Raw genomic sequence first — 27,372 nt, forward strand, 5'->3', positions numbered from 1 at the left:
CCACTTAGCAGCGAAATAAAAAATAATTTGCATACTACACCGCACTCTGCACACTGCAAAGCACTTCAATGCTAATTTTAAAAGCCTGTGAGGTAAGCAGGTACTGTTACAGCCTGGCAAGGTCCAACCCAGGAACCGAGGTCCTTCAGTTTTTATGGACAAGGGCAGCCCTGTGGCCTCCGATTCAGGGCAGCAGAGAAGTTCTCCAGCAGGATGGCAGCACAGCAGCAGGAAGAAGCACAGAGCCCGCAATAAAACCTCGCGGGCAAGTATTTGAGGGCAGGAACTTCTCCTGAGCTTTCATGGTGGGAGCAGGACGAAAGGCACCAGCCCCAGTGGGCTGTTGTGGGGTCACCTCACTGGCACATGAGCCACCCCATCTATGGTCTCCGTACATTCAGAGGGCCTGGAAACCTGGTAATTTGCGTCGTCTTACGTGCCAGCCTCTTGAGCTGATAAAATATGAATCGACAAAACATGAATTAAATGTTCTTCACCGCCAGCCCCAGCCACCCAGTGCCCGGCCGGCCCCAGACACGGGGACAAAGGCTCGTGCCCGTGGAAAAAGGGCCCCGTGCCCACCAGCACTCGCACCGTGGTGGCAGGACGTGGCCCCCCCCCCAGGGGACCCAGCCTAGGGGCACTGCCCTCCTCTGCAGCCCCGGCACAGGGCGGCAGCGAGGCTGATCTCGAGCTGAGCGCCGCACGAAAGCAAAAGGAACTACGTTCGCCTAGAGCAGCAGAAATATGCAAGCGTGTGAGTCAGTAGTTCCAAAAATACATTTCATAAGCTGCAAAACAGATCTGTATGTTGCCATGGCACTTAAGCAAAATTAACAAGTCTCAGGCTTGTTTCATATATGAATAAAAATCCAAGGGATCGTGGTTTCCCCTATCCTCAGCTGCTTTATTGCTTGCACACTAAGGTCAGTTTTGCCACTGATTTCATTTGTTTTTTCCCCGGATTTGGCTTTCGGAGCAAGACAGCTGAAGGGCATTTAAAGGTGCAGAGAGGCGCTTAGCAGGATTTTCCCGAGTGCCTGGTACCTGATTCTCAGCGCTGGCTAGATGTCTCTGTGCTTCTTAAAATCCTATTAGGTACCTGTCCGCGAGCCCAGGCACCCAAAGCCCGCACAAATCCGGCTGTCAGAGCCTGATCCCGCGCCGTTACGGGGAACGGGAGCTTCCCCACAACTCGCGGAGGACGGAGGCAGCCCCGAATGAACGCGTTGATTCAATTATCTCCCGCACACAAAGAGCGAGGTGCGCTCAGGTGGGCGTTCACAAAAAAAAAAAAGGCAAGCCGTGTTACTAATCTGGGCCCTTTTCACATCTGCCGAAGCCTGGAGCCGCGCCAGACTCAGGTGCGCCCAGCCATGCCCCCACGATGGTTCCCATCGCTCCTGGGGACTGGGCACACGTCTCCCACCACGCGCGCACACGTTTTTGATGGCGCCGGCCAGGGCCTCAGCACAAACCCCAAGAGAAGCGGGATATATCAGCCCCTTCCCTCTCCAAGGGGATGGCGACCCTCGCTGCTGGAAGGGTCCAGCTCCTGCTGGCCGGTGCTGGTGCCCGCCCGCAAGCCCACCCAAAGGAAACCAAACAAATCCCACGAGCAAATCCCACCGATTTTCCGAGAACTACACATGGCACGACCCCGTTTCCCAGTACTCTTTTCAATATATGTTTGTGCTGGTTCGTTTTTACTTAAATCTTTCCATGTATGAAGGTGCTAGAGCTTCCAACACGCAGCGTGCAGCAATGGGAACCCAAACGCGTTCCCCATGGGAGCAAAGCTAACAGGGTAAGAAACCTTACTAGGCATAAGACAAGGCCACCTTTTGCTTGCACAAGGAAGCAATGAAAGTTAAACTCCTCACAATCTTTTGTAGCTCTGAAGGTTTCAAATGAAAGCAGAGAACCAGAGGGGTGGATTTTTTTTTTTTTTTGGCAAATGTTGAATTTCAAGTCTCGAAAAATTTTCAGCAATATGCAAATAATTTCTCAGCAATTCACTTGTTTTTGAAGATGTGTGTCACTATAATCATGCACCAGAAATCAAAATTAGGTGAGAAAAATAATAAATTAGCAATTTTCAGGGATTTAATAATCTTGCCTTTACAATTCACTCCAGCATACCAGCACCATTTTTTACATTAGCAGCCTTACTTTCAAAAATAGACATAACACTATCATAGCATTTCATGCTTTTAGGATGTGTGTGTGTTTTTTTTTTAAAGGATGTCAAGAAACAACTCCCCGTGAGCATCTCCATCAATCATAGATGAGAAGTGGGGAGGAAACAAAGACAAAGGGAAGGCGAGCGGGTGCTGTGCGCGGGGCTTCCAGCAGGCCAGTTACCTTAGGAGCACAGAGTATCACCCCTGTGTTTGCCCAAGAAAGTGGGCAAGAAGCCTTCTATCGACTTCTCAAAGAGCCCACCAAATACTTTTTAAGAGCAGCCAAGCCACCCATAGTTTTTATATTTAACTTTGAATTGGTGCACATTCAAACTTCATTTTTACTGCCTTGCATTGAATTACACTTCCATTCAGTTCACTGCAGCGAGATAAAGGTGTCTCGAGCTGCACTATCACTGGAGGAGCCCTCCAGGAAACTGAGGAGGTGGATTTTCTTCTGTGCATATTATGTTAAGTCACCGGTTTGAGAAAACGTGGATGAACGTTTCATAAGCGGTATGAAAACAAAGAAGATAAAAACCCTTCTGCTTTACGCATGACGGAGCGGGAGGTGTTTCAGCAACGTTCTCCGTCACCCCAGCCTCCTCGGGGTCCCTCCACCCTCAGGCCCTGCAGTTCTCTGGGGGAGACCCGACAGCACAAGTCCAGTTTCAGGAATTTCGCCGGTCCTCCTCGCTGATTCAGCAGAGCAGGGCTGCTCACAGCACCGGGGCACAAGGGGTACAAGGGCATTTGCTTGCCGGGGCTGCTGACATTTGAGTATTTCTGGAGACAACGCACGGGGCTGCCTTTGATGCTTTTCCTTTGTTTTCTTCTGCTTAATGATAGCGGCTTCAGTGGGTGTGTGAATCTCTCTCTGGAAGGCAGCAAAAACCTAGAAGTCAGCTGAACTGCAAGGAGGATGGGGGAGGCGCGATTACCTATGGCCACGGATGTGGTTGCTATTGACTAAAATATACTTCACAGTAGGATTTCAACTATATTCAAAACTCAGCTTCTACATAATAGCACTCTTAATAATAAACCTATTTTTTCCCAGCGACGCTTCTTCAGCTCCCCCTGCGTTATCACATCACCGCTCTCCAACCCCCGCGGCTTGATTTCTTCCCTCGATGTGACATCTGTCCACGCTAGATTGCGATATCCTTGGGCGACCGAACGCGTCTCCATGAAACTCCTAACGCAAACAGGGCGCCATCCGAATAAACAAACACCAATAAATGCCCCTGAAGGCTCTCGAGGCCGCCCGAGCCAGCGGGGGCACGGCTCCGCTCCCCCTGAGGCCAGGTCTGCTCCCGCGGGACCGGCAGCCGACGCGGCAGCCACGTGAGGTCCCCCCTCAATGCATAAAGGCCTCCTTGTCGAATTAAGTCGGTTCGTGCTACAAGCCCAACGCCACATCTGGTGCTCCCAGTGACCAAAACATTCCTTGTTCGCTTCCCAGTAAATAAATTATTTTCTGCAGAAACACTCCAGTGACTAAGATGAAAATAGTGTGGAAAAGGAAATGTGCCGGACCATTTAGACTGTTTTTATACGTCGTTTAATGGGCAGGGAGCTGCTGAATACCAGGCTGCAGTTCAATTGAAGTGTTCCACTGTCATCACCAGCAGCTGCAGAACCCCCGAGACTGCAACACAGCCCTCCCATTCAAGCTCATTTCATCCATTGTTCCTTATAATGCGATCTAACAGAACATTTGCAGGATTTCATAGGAAGTTTAAATGTTGTTTGATGAGAGCCATTAGATATTTAAATCCCAGATGAAAGACATACAGCAGCGAGAGGAGCAATCACAGCACACCTAAAGCGGAGCAGGAAACTTCGTGGCCATCAGCTCCGCTTGTTCGAGGCCGGCGCGCGTGGCACCGCCGCAGGAAGGAACCCAGCCCAGGTATTCTTCTCCCATTTTTAAATGAGCCGAGCGTAAAATGCAGAGAATACCAGATGGAGAGGCTCCTCTCTTCCTTGTTCAAAGCCCTCCCATCGCTATGCAGCAGCAGGTTCCTATCTGAGGAACGAGCACCGACTGGCACCTTTCGCTACCTGGAAGACAGCACGCTAGGCTTGCAGCGCTGCTCGTCTCGCCACTCCTAACATGCGTGTCTCTGGGAAAGGTCCTGTCCCAGCAGCACCGTTATACAGGGAAACGGGGGCTCCATGCAGGTATAAGAAGGTCCCAGGGGTTCACAACCTATCCATGCCACAGCTCTCACAGACAGGTCCTTCACCAAGCTGCCTTTGGGGACGCCTGCTCTTCCCTGCCACTCTGCAGCCCAGAAAAGGATGCTAAAGTTTTCCTACCCCATCTTGCCCTTCCCAAACCCTACCTTTTATCCCTCCCTACTCTTTAATTTGAGCAATATAACACTTTTTTCCACTTCTTTTTATCTCTGTGCCTGGCCTCTACAACTCCTCAACCGGCTTTTTTCCTCGATTTCTTATTTTACTTCTGCTCTTCTGTGCATTTCCACTCTTCTGGGGATTCAGGAGGTGTTTTCTTTCTCTTCCTCCCCTTATCAGCCCATGAAGCAAGGCCGTTACCTGCCAGCTCCATTTGGCAGAGCAGTAACTAGGCACTCGGTAGGCGACACCTATTCACTCCTGGGCACCAGAGTGAACCAGTCAGCCTTCATCAACTCCCCACCCAACCCCTTCCCCACCTAAACCACGGTGCCACGCGTCCCTCCTCCATCTCCCAACTAGCCAGACACCTTCCGAGGGGGACACTTCTGCCTCCCCTCTGCTTTCCATCCCTGCACGTTTCCATATCTTCAGCCCACGAGTGGGCGACCGACCTGTTCTCATTGCTCTTCTCCCTCATCCTGTCTCGAGGACGGTTCTTTCCCAAGCCCAACACCCTTTTTGTCCAGCCCTCACCAATCCACCCCACCCATCTCCCCACCTCTTCCTCCGCTCTGACCCTACGCCCTGCCCTTCCCCCCACTTTACCCTCTCCCAACCCCTCACACAGCCAAAAACCCCCTCGGCCACCCTCCCTCCTCGCATCCCTCTCACGGTCTCCCAGTCCCCGTGGGACCAGCCCCGCATTATTCCCCAGCCCCCGGTTCGGCCGGGCTGCGGGGACGAGCCCACCGCAGCTATTTATGCCGAACAATGCCGTCTCTTTGTTTTCTCGTGCTCCCCAATCTGTCCATCCATCTGTTCTCCCTGGGTTTATACTTCAATTTTAAGCTCCTGGGGAAGGTTCCTTCTCTTTGTTTGGGGCTCGCTCAGTCACAGCGAGGTTGCGGTTCAGGACCAGACCACCTCGGTGCGAAGATTTTTTCGGATAAATAAAACCTAGATTTCATTTGCTTCTAACTCCTTAAAACCTTTTTTCTTTTGAATTTTAAGCAATAATTCTCCGTAGTCAAAGCAGTGAATTTCCCAGAACTATTTTTCTCAGCCTACTCAGAAAAATCCAGCATTGATTCCTGGGAAATTCTGTCTAAAACGGGGATGGAGGGAAGCAAACCATTACAAAACGTAGCAAGACATTTCTCGGACAAAGGCAGAAGGCCAGCGATATTATTGCTTCCTGGCTTTCACATTTCTCTCCAAACATTTTGAAGAAAACGTAACAAAGACAACACGAATGTTGACAAACAACATTAAGAAGAGGATTTCCTACCCGCTTCGCCCTACTTCTGATCTCGGGCCCCTCCGGACGAGCGGGCCGGCCGGGGCCGCCAGCCCCGTGCTGACAGCACACACTTGTCAAACTATTTACACCTCCGGGGGTGCGGAGTCATCCTCCGCCTCCCATGTGCCAGGAAGCGTCCCCATGTTAATGCAGATTATCCGGTAAAAGGTCCAGGAATCGGTAAAAAAAAAAAAAGCAGTGCAGCAGGAAAAGGAGCAGGCTGACCCACAGGGAAAAAGGACAATTTTTTTTCTTCGTTTTTGCTCAGAACAAGCGCTTGGACAAAAAAATACCTGTTCTGAAAAGGACCTTGGATGTTCCTTTATTAGCCAAGGGGAATAAGGTGGGATAAAGGAGCAGGAACCTGTCTCAGGGGATGCTCACAAAGCCACAGACTGCTGGCCTAGGAGCGACGCTGCCACTGCACACCGCGAGCTGCATTTCGGGAAGCGGGTGCGCAGTAAGCCCGCAGCCTGCACTTCGGTCCCGAAGCATGCCGGAAACTTCATCTTAAGCCCAACTACCAAAGTATACCCAGCGAGAGTGAAGGGAACCACTAGACAGTCTGGACTCAGCACTAACAGCCCTCTCATTCAGAAGGCCAGCCCTAACAGCTCCCAGCTTTAAAGAGCTTCGTTTTTGACCACGATTTTCAAAACCCATGTCAGACTGACCTACAGGAAACCCACTGCACAGGAATTAGGGATTTTTAACCCAATATCACTGCCCTGTTCTTTTTTCCCAAGCCGTGATGGAAGACATAGGACAAGGAATGGAAACCGTATTAAGAAAATAACGCGTTCTCTGTACAGAAGTGTAATCTTTTCACAGCTCAATTGCTTTTGCAGGGTGTTTTAGCGTTTCACAGACAGGTTGGTTTGCTTTCCCTCCTTTCATAATTGGGTTGATTTTAATTAATAGAAATAACATACCCTGAGTATTCCAAAAACTGGCCAATATTGCAAGAACAACAAACGTATGGGGAAGAATTAACTACATACGGTTAACTTTCAAAACACATTTCAGGTATTCGTCCATTTTAAAAGCTGACCCCCAAATTAAACTAGCCAAAGAATAACGCAATGTGAATTAAAAGGCATGCGATGCATTTTAAAGGAAATACCTGCTTCATTAGGACAGGGCTTTTATTCAGTCATTTCACTGGTAAGAAATGTGAACTATTTCCTCGCACATGCCAGAGCGCAGGAGATACTCGGAGGTATCTAATCAGGGCACTTTGCAGTGGTTCAAATCCATGATTTAGCTCACAGAGCAGAAGACTGGCAACTCAATTACGTTGCTTATTATAGGCATCCCCTAACCCACTAAAAATGTGCTCTCCATTCACGGTGTCACCATGTACTCATTGCTGCCATTAGCCAAGGGAGGAAGGGTCAGGCAGCGTCCTCACCGCAGTTACACGCTGCGCCACAATTTGGGATATTTTTAAAAAGTAAGAACTATTTCAAAACCTTCTTATTATTTGCAGTTCATTTAGACTTCTCAAAGTTTTTCACTGTGAATCATTCTGCAGCATTTTTTTTTTTTAAACTCTCCCAAGATTCAGAACAGGAAAACCAAAAAACATCCTGATTCGTTATCAACCTTACATGGACTGCATGAAAAAGGCAAAAAATCCACAGTACGGTGTTCTAGAGACTTTTTTACTTCTACTATAATACTGTAGTAGATGACAGCAGCATTTTCCTTCATTTTAAGTTTTCTGCTTGATACCATCTCCTTAAGTATCACCGGAGAAGAAAAACATCCCATTTGCAGGACAACATCCACTTACGATTAAGCCCCTTCCAGGCTTTAAACCAAAGGCACTGCCCAAGAAAATACTGATATTTATCTTTTTCTTCCTGACATTACAGAAAGTCCTGCAAGATCTCTGAGCACTGGGTTCACAAGCCACGGGCAGATCCGTGGCTCAACCCAGAGCCACTGTAGAGGCTCCCACCTTTCTGAGCATCCTTCCTCTCTAGATTACCACTGCCCCCAAAAAAAGGAAAGGTAACCGACTGCGTGCAAGGAGACAAATTGCAAAGGTGATTTGTCATTTCAAATTATGAAGGCAAACGAGGAAGGCCAAGCCCCAGCTGCCCCACCTGAGCGCCCCAGCCCCTTCCCCAAGGGCTGTCCCACAGGTAGACCAGCCGGCCTCCAGCTGAGGGCAGTCACCTCTGAAGCACCCCAGAGGGTTTCAGATCAAGCCATGAGTTGCACCTGCTGAGGGCTGGGCCCCCAGGGACCTCAAGAGACCTTCAGTGAAGCACGACCGTGCCAAGGAGCACCCACGGCCCTGCGATGGCTGGGAAACCTGGCCTGGCCAGGAAGCGACGCGAACATACGTTTGCGGAAAAATATTTTGAAGCTCTCCTAATATTTATATCGCAACCCAAATAAAATCGCGCTGACCATAACACACCTGTAGCCCAGACCGCGCTCCCTCAACCCTGCCTCGTGCCTCACAGCTGAGGGATCGGCCCCAGGAGGAGCCCCCCGAGGGCCCTGCAGCACCCCACGAGGGGCAGGAGCGGCCCCCGCGCTCCCCAGGGACCCCCAGGGCCTCCGCAGGCCCAGCGAGGCACAGCACCCGCACAGCACCCCGGCAGGGCCCACAGCATTAAATGAAAATGGAATTTAATCTCGGACTTTTATATGAGAAAGGGCAAGCAAAAGAAAAAAAAAATCCCGGTGCTTTTAGTCCCTTTTCAATAAGTTATATCAAATAATGTCTTTTGCTAACTACATTAGAGAGCAATTATGACTTAATGGCTGTCTAAATCCATTATCAGTGTACATTTAACCTTTCAATATTTAAAGATAATATTTAATTTGAGCAAATTAATGGACTGCCTGTGAGACCAAGTATATCTATTTAGTCTTTCTGGTTTTCCATCAGTGATATTTCTCTTTAGATATCAACTTCTGTGACAAGCAAACTGGTAAAGTTGTCCCTTGCATTCATACTCCAAATAAACATTAATGATACGCTGCAATGAATGAAGCAAGAAGTAAAATCTTGAATAAATACTAGATTTATCTGATATCACTGTTAACATTGCTTTCATATCACTCCACAGTTATTTTTGATCCTCTACACAAAATATATTTATAGTTGCCCATTTTCTTCCCATTTTCACAATTACTGTTACATTAAAATTTCAGTATAATTCCTTTATTTTAATCTCTGGCTTACAAAACCATCACAGTTCATGTTTTCACAATGCACAGTTCATATTTTCATACGAGAGTGCAGCGGGGTTTATGAATTTTCGAGGCTGCCTCAGCACAAAATTTGTATTTCAAAATAATTTAGGCATTGAAGAAAGACCACTGCACAGAAGTTGGCAGTCCAGTGGCCTATTTTCCCCGAAAAACCAAATAAGCAAGTAAACAAAGCCTGATTACCTAAAGACCAAAGGATTCATGAAAGACCCTGCTCCTTTCATATCACAGTTGCCATGGAGTCCTCCTGAAATTTCAAATTAAAATGTACACTTCTCAATCCCAATTCCTCTGCTTGTTTCAGGGACCAAAAAACCCTCGTTATTTGAAACAAGCAGATTTATTCCACACCTTTATTTCCTCTAGCTAAATCAATGGCTGGGTTTTCAGAAACGAAAGCCATCTACCTCCAACTCACGGATAACACTGTGAAATCCCAATCACTTACTTAGATGACTAATTACATAGAAAGGAAAGCTAAAATTGTTTTTGTAAATACAAGACATAGAGATAGAAATTTCAGTTTAAGGGAAAAAATTGTCTTAACTCCATGGATATTGCAATTCAATTTCAAGAAGGAGAGGAGGAGGAGCAGGGAACACTTTAAAATACATGCACAGACAGTTCCATTTTGAAGAGCATGATGCTCCCATGATGTCATCTTCATACTCTTTTCTCTTAAATAAAAAGGTGATAACATTCAGAGTTTGCACTATTTAAATAAACATAGGCAAATTATTGCACTTCACCAATGCAAGCCTATAAGCGACTGCAAATGCATTATCATGTCAAAACCTGGTGGAGTTACAGAACTAGGTTGACATCTTATTCACATATTGAAAGGTTAGAGGTGTTCCTCTGCGAATAAGGCGCTTTAAATATAGTTTGACTTTGCACATTGTGCGCACTTCTGATTCCATGGTACTACTTATCAGGTTCTGTGACAAAACGCAGAAAAAGTTTTTTTAGTTGCACGAGCATGGGTCTGGCACAAATCCACTGAATTCAGTCACGCTAAGCCCAACTCGAGCCACTGTGTACAAGCAGAACCCAGCTCAACGTTACATCGCTAACGGGTGCGATCCTTCTCCCAGCGAAGCCAGCGGGAGGCTTCCTTGAGCAGAAGGCCTTAGGATTTGGGCCACAGTTTAGGAAAAAATCCCATGCATGTTACATTTCAACCCCTGAACAATAAAGCAGGTTTAACAGCAGAAGAGCTGCTTACGCTATCGTTTACAGAACTTCAGACACACAAACAACGCTTATCTCAGTACCCCCGGCGGACAGAAGTCCGAACAGCATTAGCGCAACCAAAAGGACTGTGCTAGTTTGCTGAACCGGGAGAGCACAGAAAGCCTTAAAACTTACTGGGAAGAAAAATAAGGGGGGGGAAAAAACACACACACTTCGGTTAGGCATCTCATCACCGATACCCAGGCAGATTTCTTTATCGCTTGAGCCTCTACAAGCACCACGGCGAGTGCCAGGGTGCACGGACCCGCCTCACCCTAGAGGAAGGCAGCAGCACAGGTGAGGCACAGGGACAAGAGGGGCACCGGGGGCCTCTCACCACAGAAGCAGAGGAATCCCACCCTACCAAGTCCACAGGGGCTATATTTTGGGCCATCAGCTTATTTCCAACCAGGAGTCAGGATTCCACTATTTTAGCCCTAATAATGAAAAGGGTTTTAATCTCCTGTGAATAAAGTTCTCTTAAAACACCAAAACCTATAGGTTGGGTAAGCAAGTTAGCTTATTTTAGCAGTAAGATTTTGAAAACAAGCAGCAAAAATCAGCTACGTAGATGTACAGACGCATTTGCACACACACAAATGCACCCCACCTTACGTCTCTATACTAAAGGAGAGCAGAAATAGTCAATTCAGAAATCACAAGGGAAGAGTTCCCAAGAAAAAAAAAAACAGTGCAAAACCCTGAACTCCCACAGAATAAGAGCATGAAGGACAGGGTACACCAGTCTCTCTCCATGCTGTTCTTTCCAAAATATCCCACCGGAAATCTCCTGCTCGCCCCTTCTTACCTTCAGGCAGCAGCAGCCAGCACCCAACACAGAGCCCCACCCACCCGAGCAGCCATCCCCAGCACCCAGCCCTAGCCCCCCCAGCCCTCCGTGCTTTAATCACTGCAATTAGGCAGCCCACCGGCACCTGGGGTGCCTCCACGCCCCGGGGGAGGCTGAATTCACCACGGCGCTCTCAGCTGTAGCGATGGGCGGGATGGCGCTCCCCTGCATGAGGGGAGACGGCACCTGTCGTCGTGGCCTTGCTCCGCTCCCTCCCGGGATGGGACCAGGGCAAAGCCAGCCGGGACAAGTGCCTGCCTGCATCTGGGAGGCAGAGATGCCTCCTGGGTGGCTCTTCCCATCGAAAAAGGCACGTTCCTGCAGAGACGTGCCTCGCGCTGGGGGAGGGGGACAGATGGAGACGGGAAACATGCTACCCGAGTGCTGGAACAGGAACCAGCGAACATACACTGGCCGTGTTTAATTTTTGTCAAAACATTACAATAAGACTTCTGGCCATCAGGACTGAGATGCTGGAACGCTATTCCAAGACAACGTTTGGATCAAAAACCCTAACGATTTTCAGACAGAGCATGACAACCTAATCAATACCCGGCACCTGGACCTACGCGTCCAAAGCCTCCCTTCCAGTCCCGACTTCCTTCTCAAACACTAATGAATGGCACTGATACACGTCCCCATGCCTACCGACGCTGAAGAAGCACTCTGCAGTGTAATATTACGAATTCCAACGGCTGGCAACCGAAGACACAGACGTGGGAATGATTAACTGTGAGCGGCCAGCCAGCTATCTAGGGAGAGAAACTGCTCAGGAATGCGGGATTACCTGTTTTGAACAAATCCATTAGATAAGAGAGGGGATTTTTTTCTGCTGCTACTTGTGAGATGCAACAGGAATCCCGGCTGCTCATGGATCGTATGCAACAATATCTCACAGCGCGCACGGTGCACTCCAACGTACGAGGGGATGGGAGAGCCATTACAGCACACACCAGCAATGCACTGGACAGGAGAGGAGCGTAATTCCTTTTCAACCTTCTTACGGGAGCTTGGTTTGAACCAAGCACCAACCAAGCATTTTAAATATGACCACCGACAACTCTTTTTCTTATACGTATGTATATTTAAAATAGTTGTTTTACTCCAGTAAGGATATTGTAAATAATTTGCTGAGATACCCCCAAGAGCAGAAAGGCAATAACATGTGGACGGGAATGGTTTCCAGTTTATTTTGCTGAAAAGTGTTGTCTGTAAGCTAAGAAAGCCTTCTGGTTAGAAATTGGCATTTCTCCCAAGAAAATAAATGCTTTCTCCTTTCACAAGCCAGGCAGGACAGCCTGCAGTGCTCCAGAGGGGTCTCTATCCCTGCCCGCAGCCCCCCAGGCCCCAAGGCAGCAGGGGTGGCTGCGACATTCCTGCCTGAACTCCCCCACGAGCCTTCGCAGGGCCCTCCTCATCCCACCGGGCTGCTCATCGCTGACCTCTAAGGAGCGCTGTCCCATCTGAAGCACTTCCTCAGGGCTTTTCTGCGTCCTGGGCGGCCAGGAATCTGTATTCCAGGTGGTGGGTAGGTAATTCTGTTTGCAACACAACATTTGCTGCTGACTGCAGCGTAGACGAAGGGGCTTTATTATTATTTTGTGTGCGTGTGACTGCATTTGGACAGCGAGGATGATGACTCTTAAAGTTAGCTTCAAAAGCTAGGGACTGGCGGAGGACGTTTCTTTGCTGGGCAGCACACAGCAGACATGACACCAGGTCTCTCCCTGCGGGAAGCTCGTCTGGAGCTCAGCTCTTTCCAGGGGAAAATACCACCGAGGCTCAGTCAAAAGGGAATTACTGGTAAGCTTCTTAGGTGCAAGCTCCGAGCCAAAATTAATCTTGAGACAATTAGATTCAACTCTATTCAGCAGAAGACAGTTAAGCCCAGAGCTGTAGAACCCAACACCAGTGAAAATGAGCTTTGACGAGCCGCGCGGCTACGGGAAGGAGCTGAGCGAGCGGATGCTTCGCGGAGCAGGTACTCCGCAGGAGCTGAACGTTGGGAAGATCAAGTTTACACTGGGGCCCTCCGGCAAATACCAGAATCGGAGAGAGAAAAACAAACAAACATTGTTATGCCTTAGCAAACCTTATTAATTTCAGAAATTACAACCTCTGAAACCAATGCCAACGATTAGGAATCAGAGATTGTCCTTTGGTTGTCATCTTAAAAGCTCATAGAGGACTGTATCTACAGACCTGAAAGAAGATAATTGTTGGTTAGACTTCTGTTTGTGACCATCAGAAATGTTACCTTAATTTGGCCTTAATGACCTATAATCTCTTTTAGCATATGGCTTTTAGAATGGTTATTATTCAGCTTGATCTATGGCTATAATGGAGCAGAACAGAACTGTGGGTATAATTAAAATAAGTTCCTGTAAAAGTGGAATATGTAGTACATTGCTAATGTGTAAATGACTAAATAACTTAATTAGGTGAAATGAAGTGCACTTATAACCACAGATGCTTAAGCCGAATCATGATAATGTTGTGTATGTGAATATATTTTTTTAAATATGTTTATAACCCAAACAGTAGGACAAGGAAATACAAAGCACACACTAGTTATAAGGACGGCAGTGAATCTTTTAAAGAGAAGTTTTCATTACAAATTAATGTGGAGCTGGTGGAGAAAAAACATTTCCAAATCACTTTAAAACGCTGAAAGGAAACAACTTCTCAATTGGCCGTTCCAATCCTGGCAAACGCCTTCTTCCAGCAAAATCTAAAGCAGCGTATATGAGAAAATAATTCTTCTGGGCAAGCCCAAAAGAATAAATAAATGACTGGAACCCTCCTTTTCCAAGCCCACCTATTCATATCATGCCTTGCCATTCCTGTACCTATCTCCTTCATTAGCATGAGTATGTAGGGCAATGAAATGTATAAATCTGCAGAAGCCAGGCAGACAAAGAGCCCAATCCTTTGCACAGGGAAGTCAGCAGGAAAATTCCCGTTGCTTAATACCCAAAAGCCCGGGTTCCAGCTCAGGGGAAAAAGCACATAAAGTGCACTTGACGATTCAAAACATAGGCCTGATCTTGACAGTCTTCCATCTGAGACTGTCAAACTGAATACGAGCAGCTCTAAAAATCACTTACAGCACTTGTATTCATTGATTCATCCATATTCATTCTTCCTCTATCACTGAATCCTTACTGTAGGTGAATGTAACATAACCATGAGCATGATGAGGAGATGAATAAGACAAATTATTGAATGTGCACTTGAAGGAGGCTTCAACCAAATAAGCAACCAGGAAATGTGTACTTTAATTTTACAATGAAAGATGAAAAGGAAGGGTATGAGGCGGCAGCTTCACAAGTACCTAAAGAGCTGTCGCACGTCTTCCTCCCAGAAAGCAACGAGTCTCCCCGCTGCCCAAACTAAAATAAAGATATTTTAGACTTATCCTATTAGTTTCCCAGCAGAACGCCAGATCTTCAGATAGGGTAAAATGGCACAACTTCGTGGGTGTTTGCAGAGTTACGCTGATTTATTCCAGTTGTGGATCTGACAGATTATATAAATCCACCACCACTTCCTTCTGCATGTTATCTATTAGTTTTTATTACTCCAAAGAAAAGTCAAGGTTACCAAGTTGCAATGCCCAGATAACATTCTCCCAACCGTTGTTTAACTCTCTCATATTTACTAATTAGCCGCCTTGAATGAGAAAGAGAAGTGCGATATTTGCAGTATTTCTGAGTGAGCCAGACACAAGAAGTGTGAATATCCACCAGAAAAACTGTTTCAGCGGGGTTCATAAATCCAGCGTCAGGCAGTAAGCGGCCAGAATTTTTGCTGATCCTCTGTAAGGAACTTTTCCAGTTTCACCGATCGGTAAATGAGATGTTCTTCCTTGAAGACCTCTCAGGAAACTCTGATTAAATTAGAAAAAGATCAAAACCCTTTTCAACTCGAAAATAATTTGAAATGGCTACAATGAATGCAGGAGAGCAAAATAGCTCTTGTATGTAAGCAAACCCATTTTAAGGCAAAATTTGGACTGAATCGAGAGTCTCAGAATAACTATTTGGAATCTGTTGCTATTAGTCACTGAGTTGGAAGAAAATCAAAAGATGCTAATAACGGCGATGTGCACTCAGGACTGCACAGATACCCTGCCACTCGGAAGGAGGCATTTTGTAGGACACGCTGCTAAGAACGAGATGAAATGGCAACGCGGGGAACTGTTCCTCTCCCAAGGTACAAAGCAGAACGCACCTCACGCCAAGGGGAGAGGAGGCGTCTCCTCCTCCCGGGAAGCGTCACCCTCAGAAGAAATTCCATTTCACGTCTCCTCCTTGGGAGCCAACTGAAATCAATTAACTCTGCAACTGGAACCAATTAACCCTCCGAAACGCACAACACCAAACACAGTGGCAGTCTTTAATAAATATAATAAATACATAAATAATAGCACAGAGCACTGCAGCGAGAGAAGGGTTTTCAAGTTTATATGATGTGGGCTCTTGATTGTTCAGACATAAGAATGAAGGATTTTGTGCCCTAAAAAAAAAAAAATAAAAACAAAAAATAAGGATTCAAGTAGACCCAGGGGACCTTTAAGATTGGATTCATCTCATTTAATTCCAACCATCTAAAAAGCAGGCGTGCGGTCACCAAGCTCTCTTTACTGTCAGTACGAGGAGGTGGGTGCCTTGCAAAACCCATCGGAAACCATCACCTGAAAAAGGGAAAAGCCTCCCTAGCTCTGCACAGATGCCTGTTCCCCTCCACTGATATCCTCGATGGTCACGTTAGATGAAGATCCCAGTCTGAGGGGAGTCACGGTAGGGAAGATGGGTGCCATCTGCGAGGGCACGAGCAACCGCGCAGCCTGTCCTCCTCTGTCACGACGCTCCCCTTGCTCCTTTTTGGGATCTCACCCCAGAGCACAAACGGGAGACCAGGCAGAGGCGTGGGTCTCTAAGGCTTCCTTTAGCGTTGCCTCTGTGATTTTTTGAAATTTACTTTATTTTTATTCCTCGCTGTTATTTTTCAAATCCACCTCTGATAAATTCAACGCACAAATTCGAAAACGTTCTGCCGATCACCCATTTTCATTTTTGCTTTCAATTTCCTGCTGAAGTAGGTGTTTTAGGCAGCAACGGATAGGGAAGAAGCTTAAGCAGAAAAATACGATTGTCCAGCTACTAACAGAATGGCAAAGCGACTCCGGAGCGTGCTTGCAACCCACCCCGAGTGCACCGCACCGGTGCCACGGCTGGCATCCTACCCCTGCCCAGGCCACCCCACGTTTATTGCTTCCAGCCGCGGGGACAGGACTCAGCTGAGCAGGAGGAAACAAGTTTATATTAAAGAGAATAAAGCTGCTTCTTTTATAATCCCGCACTTTCTATTTAAGCTCTTTCTATTTTGGATTAAGAAAATAACAATTCTCCATTAGGCACGGCATTAGACGCTGCCCTGTTTTCAAAGGCATCACAATTTTGCTCAATGGCAATGAGGCAGATGATTTTTTTTACGGCTAAGAACATGTTGAAAGACAGATACGTATTTTCAAAAGTTTAAAATATCATACTTCTGGTGTAACAAATATCTCCTCTTTGTGCTAAGACACTCTGGGTGTGATGGCCACATAAAACACTTGGGTAGCAGAATTTAGAAGCACAGAAATAATCACCTTGTCTGCTTTCTGGTGAAGTTTTGGGTTATGGTGTTTTCAGTTCCTTCCTCTATACCTGTCTTCGCTTCCAAATTTGAAATAAATCACCTCTCCTGAACCCTAAGAAGGGAAATATCGGAATAAAAGGGGAGGATTTGGGAACCAAGGTTCAAGTGGCTGTATCAGACAGACCCAGCCTGCTGTGTGGGCCAGTGGTGGCTTTTCTTCTGGACTTGATGAATCCCAAGAGTAGGCAGTGTTCCCCTGCTGCCCCATCTCACACTCGCAGTGCAATGGCAGAGCTCTATATGGGATCTGAGCTGCAAAAAGCCTAAATCTTGCCCTGCAGAGCTCAAATAATGAGGGTTTGATGGACTGCAGTGTTTTTCGTTTCCTACAGAGCTTGCATTCACGAGTCCAAGGAAAGATTAAAAACAAATAAAGGGGGAGAAATGGTGAAAATGAAACGCCACACATCTGGACAAGCCGGGATGCACAGGAAGGTAAGAAGTGACCGCGATGCTGAAGTAACCCAAACTCAGCTGAACTCTCAGCAGAAACTACCAGAAGTAGCACATGGCTCCTAACATATTTATTTTGAATGTGACAACGTTCTTGTACTTCAATTAAGTGAGGTTTGTGGTTTAAAATAAAAATAAAAACGGTATTTTCCTGCCAATAATGTTGCTGTTAAGGATTTAGGGAACCAGCGGTCCCATGGGAAGAGGGCACCCGCTGACCACCGTGCGGGGAGAGCGTTCCAGAGCCCTGCCCACTGTCTGGTAATCGGTAATTTTGCCATGTTGACTTCCTAATTGGACATCAACACGTTTTCAGCAGCTTGTATGCTTCAGTCACAGGCAGGGAGACGCGAAGAAGCGTCAGTATTTCACACTGACCAAACCGCTTAATCAAATCTGGACATGAGCATGAACCTGAAGCACTCTCACCGCTGCACTGCCACTGGTGCCAATTAGCCGCTTCGGTTTTAAAAGACAGAGATAAAAGAGGGAAAAAAAAGAAGGAATATAAATGAGAAAATTAGGAGAGGGAGAAAGACGCTGTCCATTAGTTAACAAGCTGGTTCATAAATTAAATGCTCTAATTTCTGATGTTTACAAAATATCTAATTTTAGGAACATGAATTTTCCCCTGTTTATACAACAAGACACAGTATTTCCTAAGTAAGTAAATCTTTCCAAAGAGTATAAAATCAACAAAGCGATTAGGCACAGAAAACAAAAGTTAAGCAACGCATTTGCTAACAGCCCCGCTCCTGCAGAATAATGCATTATCTAGTTTCTAATCAGGACCTAACGCACAGTTTTCCCCAAAGGATTGTATCGGGCAAAATGATCTTGAATAAAGTTGGCTGAGGAGAGGCCAGATGAGCACAACGAACACAAGCGGTCCCCAGCAGCACGAGGTTAGGGCAAAGCAAACCCAGCTCCTGGCAACGCACCGAACCCGGGGCTGACGCCGGTTAGCGGGAGCAGAGGAAGACGGGCTTATGAGGTCTGACCAGAAAATCTGCATCCGTGCTACGCGAGCAAAAGGCACACCCGAAATGACCCAGCACGTAATTCATTTACGTGTAAAAGCTCAGGAAAAAAGCATTTTCCAAATCCTTGCTTCCATTTCTGCCCCCAGTCTCCGCCGCAAACGCTCGGATAGCATTGAAAAAGTATCCCGGGCCTGAAGACTAAAATACCATCTGACAATCAGATGAAGCCACCCAACAGCATCTGGGGCCATTCCTCACGGAGCGAGCGTTCACAACCTCGCCTCGCCTGCACGGCACTGCCAAGGCTGCATCCGAATGGTTTTCTCCATTTCGGGTAGATGGGATTTACGGTACGTGAAGGGACATGTGAACGGGGTTCTGCAGTATTGCTAAGTCTTTGGGATTAATCCTGGAGAATCGGGAAGGGTGAGGAGACCGGACCCTCCTGCGCACACATCAGGGCGTGCTTTGGGCCGAATCCAGCACGCAACCACGATGCTCTCCCGGTTTCAAAACTCAATCAAGCTATTAGGCCACTTTCTGCCCTTTCAGGCTGTCTGATGGTGACTGTGCCTTATCGCCAAGCCAGCAGCCTCATCCCTGCCCTTCTCTCCAAATATCCGCAGCATTAAAACAGTTACGAGGCCTAATGGACCGCAGTCATCTCGGGATAAGGAGCGTTTATTCCCGACGCGGCGCACCTCGAGCAGTGGGGCACCAAATATTTCCCGCGCCTTTCGGGGTCAACCGCCGCGCGGAGGTGCCACAATTGAGACCGCAGACCTACAAGGAGCCCGAAATAATTCGGTACAATTTTCTACTTCCGCATTACGACCGTGCCCCTCTCCCCGCAAGGAGCGTCCCTCCGAGAGGCGGCCGCGGTGCGGAGCTGCCCGAGGCGCCCTGCCCCGACGGCTCGCGGCTGCAGGCAGCGCGAACCCCGAAGAAGCCCCCTTTCTCGCAGGGGCACCGCAGCCTCTCCCCTCGCGGGGATTTCAGCGGGACGGGACGGTGCGCGTCGCACCGGGGCGGGCAGGGTCGGCTCGGTGTCGCTGGGCGAGCATCCAGCCCGGCTCCGCCGCTCGGAGCCGAGTCACCAACTTATCAGGAAGGTTTGTAATGGGAATGCTGACGGACCCTTCGCGCTAGTGGCACTGGCAGGTGCTCCCACAATGCGAGGACATAATTCAATCAGGCTTTTGGCTGACGTCACGAAGCACAAAACAACTCAAATGCTTTATGAACGGCACCAGAACCCCCGAGATTCAATTACAGTCCTGATATTCGATCAGGAGTCGTACTTAGCTGTTTTTAATATAACAAAACCTTTGTACCGGTTATTTATCAAACAGGTCGATCGTATTTAAATGTACAGTCAGAAGGAAAAGTGCCCCATGCCGCATTAATCCGACAATCCCAAACCTGCAGGAACAAGGCAGCCTTTTAGTTAAGAGAACCAGCAGCGGGATTCATTCAGGAGGGAGTCTGATTTTCATATAGCACACAACCAAAAGAACTCCATCCCTATTTTGTTATGGGTTACACACATGCCTAGGAATTAATTCAATGATTTCAATTTTTTTTCAATTTCTGGACCCCTAAAACTACCCTGGTGAACACGCTGATCACTTCACGATGAATGCAGTCTGCAGTAGGGTTTTTTGGGGCTTTATTGCTTGAAGTTAATTTTTCGGGAACCCTTAGAAATAGCCCATGGACCCCAATGAACCTGCCACAAAGGTAGGAGCCCGTGGGCAAAATCTGCAGCTTGGCACCTCCCTGCCCTGCCCTCCCGGGAGCGAAACCCGCTCCAGGGACAGGACCCTCAGCACCGGACCCAACACCGCCGCCTTCTGCGGCTCGCTGCGGGCACGGGCAACCACTGGCCCAGCTGAGGGTGCCCGCAGCAGGGCTCCCCTTTCTGCAGCACCATCGGCACGCTGGCAAAGCTGCAAATACAGCCCCAAAATTAGAAAACGATGCCCAGGACGGGGCTGCGGGCGAGGAGAGGCATCTCTCCCGCTAGGAGCAAGGCAGAAGGCCCCCAGATCCACTACCCCAACCCCGGCAGCCTTTTCCCCAGGTGAAAAGAAAATCATTCTGTTAAACAAATCAACTCGTCGGGGATTAGCCAAATTCCGCAAGAGCGCTCTACAAATACAGCAGCGCCTGTGAAGGGTTGTTTCCAAAATAGATCAATACCCAGACAGACAACAATGGATTGCAGCTCCAGATTGCCAGCACTACCAACAGCAGTCTTGAAAGACATCGTTAACCGGCAACCGGCACAAGAGCTCGGCGCCAGCAATGGTCCTGCTGCACCTTTGCAGGAAACGCTTTCTCGCCCGGCGAGATAACCCCAGTTTTAAATCCACCTGGCCGGCTGACGTGCAGATCGACGGCACCGCTGCCTTGGCGCGAAGGGTAAACACGGCAACCCTTCCCAACGCTCCGGCCATCCTGCGAGTTTGCGAAGAAAATCAGGGAGCAGTCTTTGGGAACGGGTAGAAAAACAATCTGCGAGCGCGCTCGCTGCCGGGGAAAGCTCCCCCCAGCAGCGGCAGGTGAAAGGAAAAAGCTCTGCTGGCCAGCCGTACAGGAGCCAGGCACGAAGCCCAAACCCGCAGGTTTGGGGACCCCCGAGCAGCACAAGCGGCGGTGTCGGGGCTGGGCCGGGTCCCGCGGTGCCACCCGGGTGACACAGCAGGGAGCGGAGACCCCTCGGCATCTCCGTGCCGTGAGGGACGGGCAGCTCGTGCGGGAGGGCAGGTGAGGAGGTGTGGTGGTGACTTTTACCTAGCAGCGAACAGTGCAGCCTAAACGCCGCCAGGTTAAATTATTCAAGGGACTCGTTTTAAGTGCCGTTATTCCTTCTGCCTTCCGAGGTACGAGAGGAACTCTCCGGACTGCCTACAGCCCCTGGCAGATGGCACATACTGTTACATATTAATTTTACACACGCTCGTCTTCGGCGGGACGTGTAAAACACACCCGGGCTACGCCGCCTCTCCCCTCCGGTGACCACACCGTGAGCTGGCTTCCACGGGAAACTCATCTGTGCTTCAGCAGCGGGATTTGGCTGGGGTCACCGCACCCAAGGAGGGCCCGCCAAGCCCCCACAGCCCCCTCGGTCCCTTGGCAGAGGGCAGGCGCCTCCAGGACGCGACGCGGGGCCCCGGACAGGGATGTCGTGGGGCGATGCCTCCCCCCGGCAGCCACCGGGAGCCCCAGGAGGTGCAGGCACCTGGCTGCGCTTTATGGGTTTCAGAACAATAGGCTGCCTCGGATTCGCGGCATCAGAAATAATTCCCGCTTCTTGAAATGTAATTTCTTGCCCTTTTTAGTTGCGCTTTGATTGTGTCCACCTCCCTGGTTATCGTTTATCCGGGAGAATTTGGGTACGAGACCTTTAAACCATTACAAACACATCCCCTGCTCCCTATTAAACAATCGCAGATCTGCTATCTCGGCTTATGGGAACTGATCTAAATAACATCGTGATATCAAACACTGAAAACCACAGGCCTGGGGCCACCAGGGCTCTCCTCTTTTCTGGGCCTTCCTAAGACACAAATTGCCAGATCCAAAATGTAGTTTACCATTAGAAGTAAATGTTTGATCTGTAAAGCTTACAAAATGACTTTGTTTATCATAGCAGATGAAAGAAAAAAAAAGGAATAATTTTAAACTCAAAACAAAACTGTTTATATGACAGCTTTTAGTGCTCCATGATTCTGTGCATTTAAGAGAGATTCAAGCAATTAACAGCATAAACTTTCATTACATAGTTCTATTATATATGTTTATGTGACTTAGTTGTTCATCTGTTATTTAAGTGATTTCCTCATTACAATAGCATGGTAAAGATATTTGCTGATCTTGTAGAAAAACGGCAGGCAGTTCACTCGCTCCGCTCCTTGGATCTCAAAGCGCGCGCGCGTTTGAAAGCTTTTATTTTTTATACCTAGTAGGTAAGTCAAATATCAAAACGATTCTAAATTCGGTAATTATAGAATCGTGGGGGAAAAAATAATTTTTTTTTTTTAAATCACGAAGTATTTCTGCAGTAGCCAAAAAATAAGTGTAAGTGGTGAAAGGTTAAAATCTGTGGGACCTGGTATTCACGAGGTGCGCAGGCTGGCCCTTATTTATGCCTATTTAATGTTCCTCGGGAATTCAGTCAATAGAAGCCGCGTGACAAGGATCGATATGAATTTGGGAGTGGTGAGAGCACAAACCCTAATGGGAAGAAGCCAAACCATAGCTCACGCTCCCAAATGCCTCTTTTTTTCTGCATCCCTTCCCGAGCGCGTTACACAAGCTTCCTACACCTACCTAATTCCCAGTCAGCCCCAAGTTCACCGGTTTATCAGATACCTCTTTCACAGAGAACTTGTATCCACTGAATCATCTCAAACAGCATTGCTGCTGCTGCTAAATTTGGCTGCGGCAGGCACAAACGTCTCCTCCAAGTGACATTTGGCTGAATCTGGCCCCCGAGCGTTTCAGTCTCCCAGACAGCTAATGTGTACGTTTCTGAATTATTAAATGTATGCGGGAGCCTTGACAAGGTAGACGTCGAGCGATTAGGACAAAAAGTATTTTTAAAGAAGCAACAGTATCCAAGAGGCGTGACTAAACTGCCTCAGACACAGTTACCTTCAGTCGCATCCCCTGCCACCCTTTCGGAGACGATTTATTCAGGCCCTCTGCCACTAACCAGGGCTACTTCTCCCCCGGCATCAGGAACGAGGGGGAACCATTTCGTCATTTTTTAATTGCCAAGATAGGAGCCTCCAGATTCAGCACGGAGGTGGCCGTGCTGCTGGCCGGCCTCGGTGGGATGCCCTCGGTTCCCCACCCCGGTCGGGACACAAACACAGAAGGAACCTCTCTCCTTTGTATCTAAGCCTTTAGGTCCCCCCGGGTACACGCGGAGGTGTCTCGGGCCGATTCAAACACCGCCGCCTGGGTCCCATCCTGCCCCAGCCGCCGAGAGGAGGAGAGCAGGATCGGCTCCTCGCGAGTAAACATAGCTGGCAGGGTGGGAGGTAACGAGCATTCTTCTTCTTCTTAATCATAATTACGAAACAGGAGGGATGAGAAACGTGGCCGCGGTCGCCTTCGTGCAGCTCCCTAGCTAAACCCTCGCGCCCTTTCCAGCAGGCGAGGCGCAGCACAGCGCGGCCGGCAGCTCGCGGGGCTCCGCGCCCCGAGCCGGCGCCCGGCCGCCGGCCTCGCTCCCGGCACAGGCGCTGCCAAGGCGAGCCGCCCTCCGGTCACCCACCCGAGCGCCAGAGCCGCGGTTCCTCCGCTTCTTGTCCTTCGGTACCAAAACGCCCGGCGCCGATCCGCAGGCCAAACGTTCCTACCCCTACTGACGCCCGCGGGGCCCCCGCACGCGCGCCGAGGTGCGCCCGCTCCGAGGGGCTACCAAAACATCTCCGGACGAAGATTACGTTTAACTTGGCTTTTTCTCTTGATCGACTGAGAACAGCAAAATGATGTGCCTTTCCCAAAAGGCCACGCTCCGAAAACTGAACCGGACCTAAACGACCTCTGTTTTGGTATACTTTGCCCGCAGGCACATCGAAAGTAAATAAGGACTTCAAAACCGAGCTGAATTTGCGATTCCCTAGTTTAAGATGTATTAATTTGTAATCACCGTTATCGTAGCGCAGGACGAGCCTTAATCAAACTAATGGCAAAATTAAAAGCAAGTCTTTAAATCCTTTAAACTGACTGCGCTCAGTTCAGTGGTGGCTGTGCTGGCACAGCTTTTCTGTGCGGTAGGAAAGGCCAAGGACAGGAATTCGGGCGTTCCACTGCTACTCCCACCCACACGATATTCAGACGTATACATAGCGGGCAATCTCTAACAGATGCCCAAAAAACTTAGGTAAAATTAAATACTTAAAATAGAAGACGCAGAAACCGAGCCTGATCAGGAAGCTGTGGGCTTTGATGAACAGTTCAAAAACCGAAGCGTGCCGAATGTGACAGACCTAGCGAATTCTTCAGCATCACAATTGCTGAAAATCTGCTTCAAAATCCATTCTCAAATCCAGCCCCAGCGAGCATCTTATTCAGCAATCGCGCCTTATTTTACAATGGCTCACACTTAGGTTACGACAAATGCTTTCAGTGCGGAAGCCCAACTATTCAGAAAATTTTTGAACATCCGGGAAAATTCATTTTATTTTGGCAACTGTCCTAACAACAAAAATAAATAAACCCCTTCGTTCTAAGGGCCGTGCATTGTTCAATTTAAGTAACAGGTATTAAATCACTTTACAAATACAGTATAAATTTGAGGTAACTCCAGGGGAGTTTTCTTAAAAATAATTTCAGTCCCCACCAATTCCCCCTGTTAAGGTCAGAGTCTCTAAGCCAGCATGGCTGAATTGTTTTAGTGCTCTCTGCTGAACACCTGCAAACATCAAACAAAAACTCCTGGTCCTTTACTGGGTTGACAAAAGCCTTTCATGTGAAAAATGCTCCATGGGAATGTCACGGCTGTGGCTCAGGTTACATTCCTTTCTCCCTTGCAGCCCTCACCATTTCTTAACATGGGAAGGAGCCATGTTTGTGAAATTAAAGATTAAAAGGAAATGTGGCTTTACTTTATTTTCATTCACACGTTACAAATCACAATGGAGCATCATATATTAGATGAGTAAAAAGCTATTAAGATGACTTTAAGCATGAAATATTACCACACTTCGTAAAGTACAGTCAGTTTCACTTCGTTGCTTGGGATTACTTTTTGTTGGGGTCTTTTTTTTTTTTTTTTTTAAATAAGTGAAGTTTCAGGTTAATGCAGAGGAATGACATCTGCGCTTCCCCGTCACAGTAAATACGATTTTTAGAAGAGGACCACTAAGGGATGGCGAGCTCAAACTTTAGAAGGGCGTCTGTCCAGGAGGATGGACGTGCTGCGCGCCGATTGCTAAAACTCCGGGTTATCAGGATGCATGGCTAGAATAATAACCTCCGTCCACATATCATTAACGAAGGTACCTTTACACCTTCCATATAGCTGCACAGAGCATCTCTTGAAGCAGTTGTCTGGGCACTGTCATACAAACCCTGAATTTCTCGAGCCCGGGCTCATTAGAGGAACGCACAGCCAGTACCTCTAGGAAGCGAGACCACCGCCCGCAGCTGGCCAGCGGCACCGTGCAGCAGTGGCCGCGCTTCTCCCCCACGCGCCTCTACCTTCGGGCCACGCATCCACCCTCTCTCCGAGGATCGGGTCGGGGCGATTCACCGGTACGTGGATTCGGACAACTTTTTGGAAATCACTGACCGCTCACTACAAAAATCCACGTCCGATGCCAAGCACCGGAGATTTACGGAGCAAATTCAAATTGATTTTCCCTCAGATGAGCGTACCCTGTGCTGCACAGCACTGAGCAAACAAGCAGCCAACGCACAGAATCCATTCCTTTATCAAACAGGGTACTTCAGCTTCTCCCACCAGAGACTGGTGTGTTTGAGCACACACGAGTTGCCACACGGTGGGAGATTTCAGGTGCTATTTAAGGTGGTCCCTGTCTCAATACTACTAGCTGACTTCAGCTCATTAAATTATTAGTACGTCTAAAATGATGCGTTCAAAGTTACTTGAATGCTCTCAGCTTTAGAGACTGTAAAAACCAACACCAGCCCCTCCATTTCACCCACTGCTTGGCTTTGCTCTGTTATTTCTGCTCAAAATGACTTCATAGGTAAGGTCTGCGATGCACTGATTAAATACAGCTATCTAGTTAATTGCTGTTAGACCAAGTGTTAGTTGCTGCATTGGCTGGTATAGAAGCATGGCAAATTGATTTGTCTGGCACAAATACTTTTCACTTGTCTCCAGTGAAAACAAATACAGCAAACATTATAAATTTGCTTAAATCAGGCATCTAAACTATACAATTCAGAAAATGACAAAAAATGGGATTAAAATCTTCAGCTTGTGAGATACGAGGCAAAGTCTATTTGGAAAGTTACTCAAAGCTAACAACAAAATTCTCCAAGTCACTATATTCTTAATATAACCAAATTTATGAAAACAAAGCATGCTATTTTGCGAGTCTGGACAGAATAAAATGCCTAAAATGAGTGCCTAATAATTGCAGGTGGCACTTGATACAGTGTCTTAAAACTGTATGTTACAGACTGCCTTCAAATTTGGAAGTCTTTCTTTGGAAATAAAAAGTTAATTAATACAGTGGTGCATTTAATAAAAATGGCTATACTGAGTGCACAGAAGAGGTTCCTTTAATTGAGCACAAACTGCAAATACCAGGCATGAAACTATACGCAATGACGTGTTTGTAGCTAGATATCCACTGGCAGTTTGCAGTGAAGACTTGTCCAAATTTACCATCTGATTTAGAACAGTACTCGGAGTATAACAATACTACGTACAGTGTGCTGGTATGTGTAATTGCCTGGGCTTTTAAAACACTGCAACTCCCCACCCGGAGATGCATTTGTGTCCTGTCCAAAACCCCACATCCACAACGCAGGGAGCCCTCTTAAAGGAACTTAATAGAAGAGTAAGGAAATTTCAAACGCGTAAGTATCCTCGCTAGTTTTACTTCTAATTTGTCAGGCATATAAAAGCCTCTATATAAAACTTCGGTTGCCAGACAATTATTGCACACACATGTTCTACCGCAAAGAACTCGGATATTTCTTTTGTCATCAGACAGGACTCCTGCTTTTAGGGAACGCAGGAGTTGCCCATGCAGTCCCACTGCAGCCAAATAAACACACACACAAACAAACAAACAAATCCTCCAGTGAAATTTCAGGGACTCGTCAAAAGCAGTCAAATATTTGGAAAGAAAACGCCTTACTTTCGATCAAGAAACTAGCCTGGAGATTTTAATTCAACGAAAAATATTTTGTCAGCAAGCCCCGATCTCTGATACTAAAGAGTGCTTTTCCTGGAAGGGCTTGGTGTTTATACTCGGATACTTGCTCATTTATTTATTTAATTTAGGCAGCCTTCCTTCTTATTCGCAAAATTAATTCTCACACGAGATGTTTTGATCATCGTTTCTC

The 27,372-nt window shown here is 47.6% G+C and overlaps 1 protein-coding gene and 2 long non-coding RNA genes across 37 annotated transcripts in view; 1 reads left to right on the forward strand and 2 right to left on the reverse strand.

Annotated features, from left to right (window-relative positions):
• TCF4 (transcription factor 4) overlaps nucleotides 1-27,372 on the reverse strand; it is a 211,562-nt gene that overhangs the window by 179,464 nt on the left and 4,726 nt on the right. The window contains exon 1 of one of the 35 annotated variants that reach the window (XM_080571872.1): nucleotides 11,126-11,158. The exons of the other annotated variants lie outside the window; for them this stretch is intronic. The gene's annotated coding sequence lies outside the window, so the exon portion shown is untranslated. Of the gene's footprint in view, nucleotides 1-11,125; nucleotides 11,159-27,372 lie in introns of those variants that run through there. 35 annotated transcript variants of the gene reach the window in all.
• LOC308184637 lies at nucleotides 1,439-11,119 on the reverse strand. Its single transcript, XR_013942733.1, has 2 exons — nucleotides 10,933-11,119; nucleotides 1,439-3,060 (listed from the first exon to the last, which is right to left on the reverse strand). It is a non-coding gene; the product is annotated as an uncharacterized lncRNA (long non-coding RNA).
• LOC308184639 lies at nucleotides 11,254-27,108 on the forward strand. The gene is made up of 2 exons (XR_013942735.1): nucleotides 11,254-12,242; nucleotides 17,206-27,108. It is a non-coding gene; the product is annotated as an uncharacterized lncRNA (long non-coding RNA).

This window comes from Anser brachyrhynchus (assembly GCF_964034855.1).
Source record: "Anser brachyrhynchus genome assembly, chromosome: W".
Classification (NCBI taxonomy): domain Eukaryota; kingdom Metazoa; phylum Chordata; class Aves; order Anseriformes; family Anatidae; genus Anser; species Anser brachyrhynchus.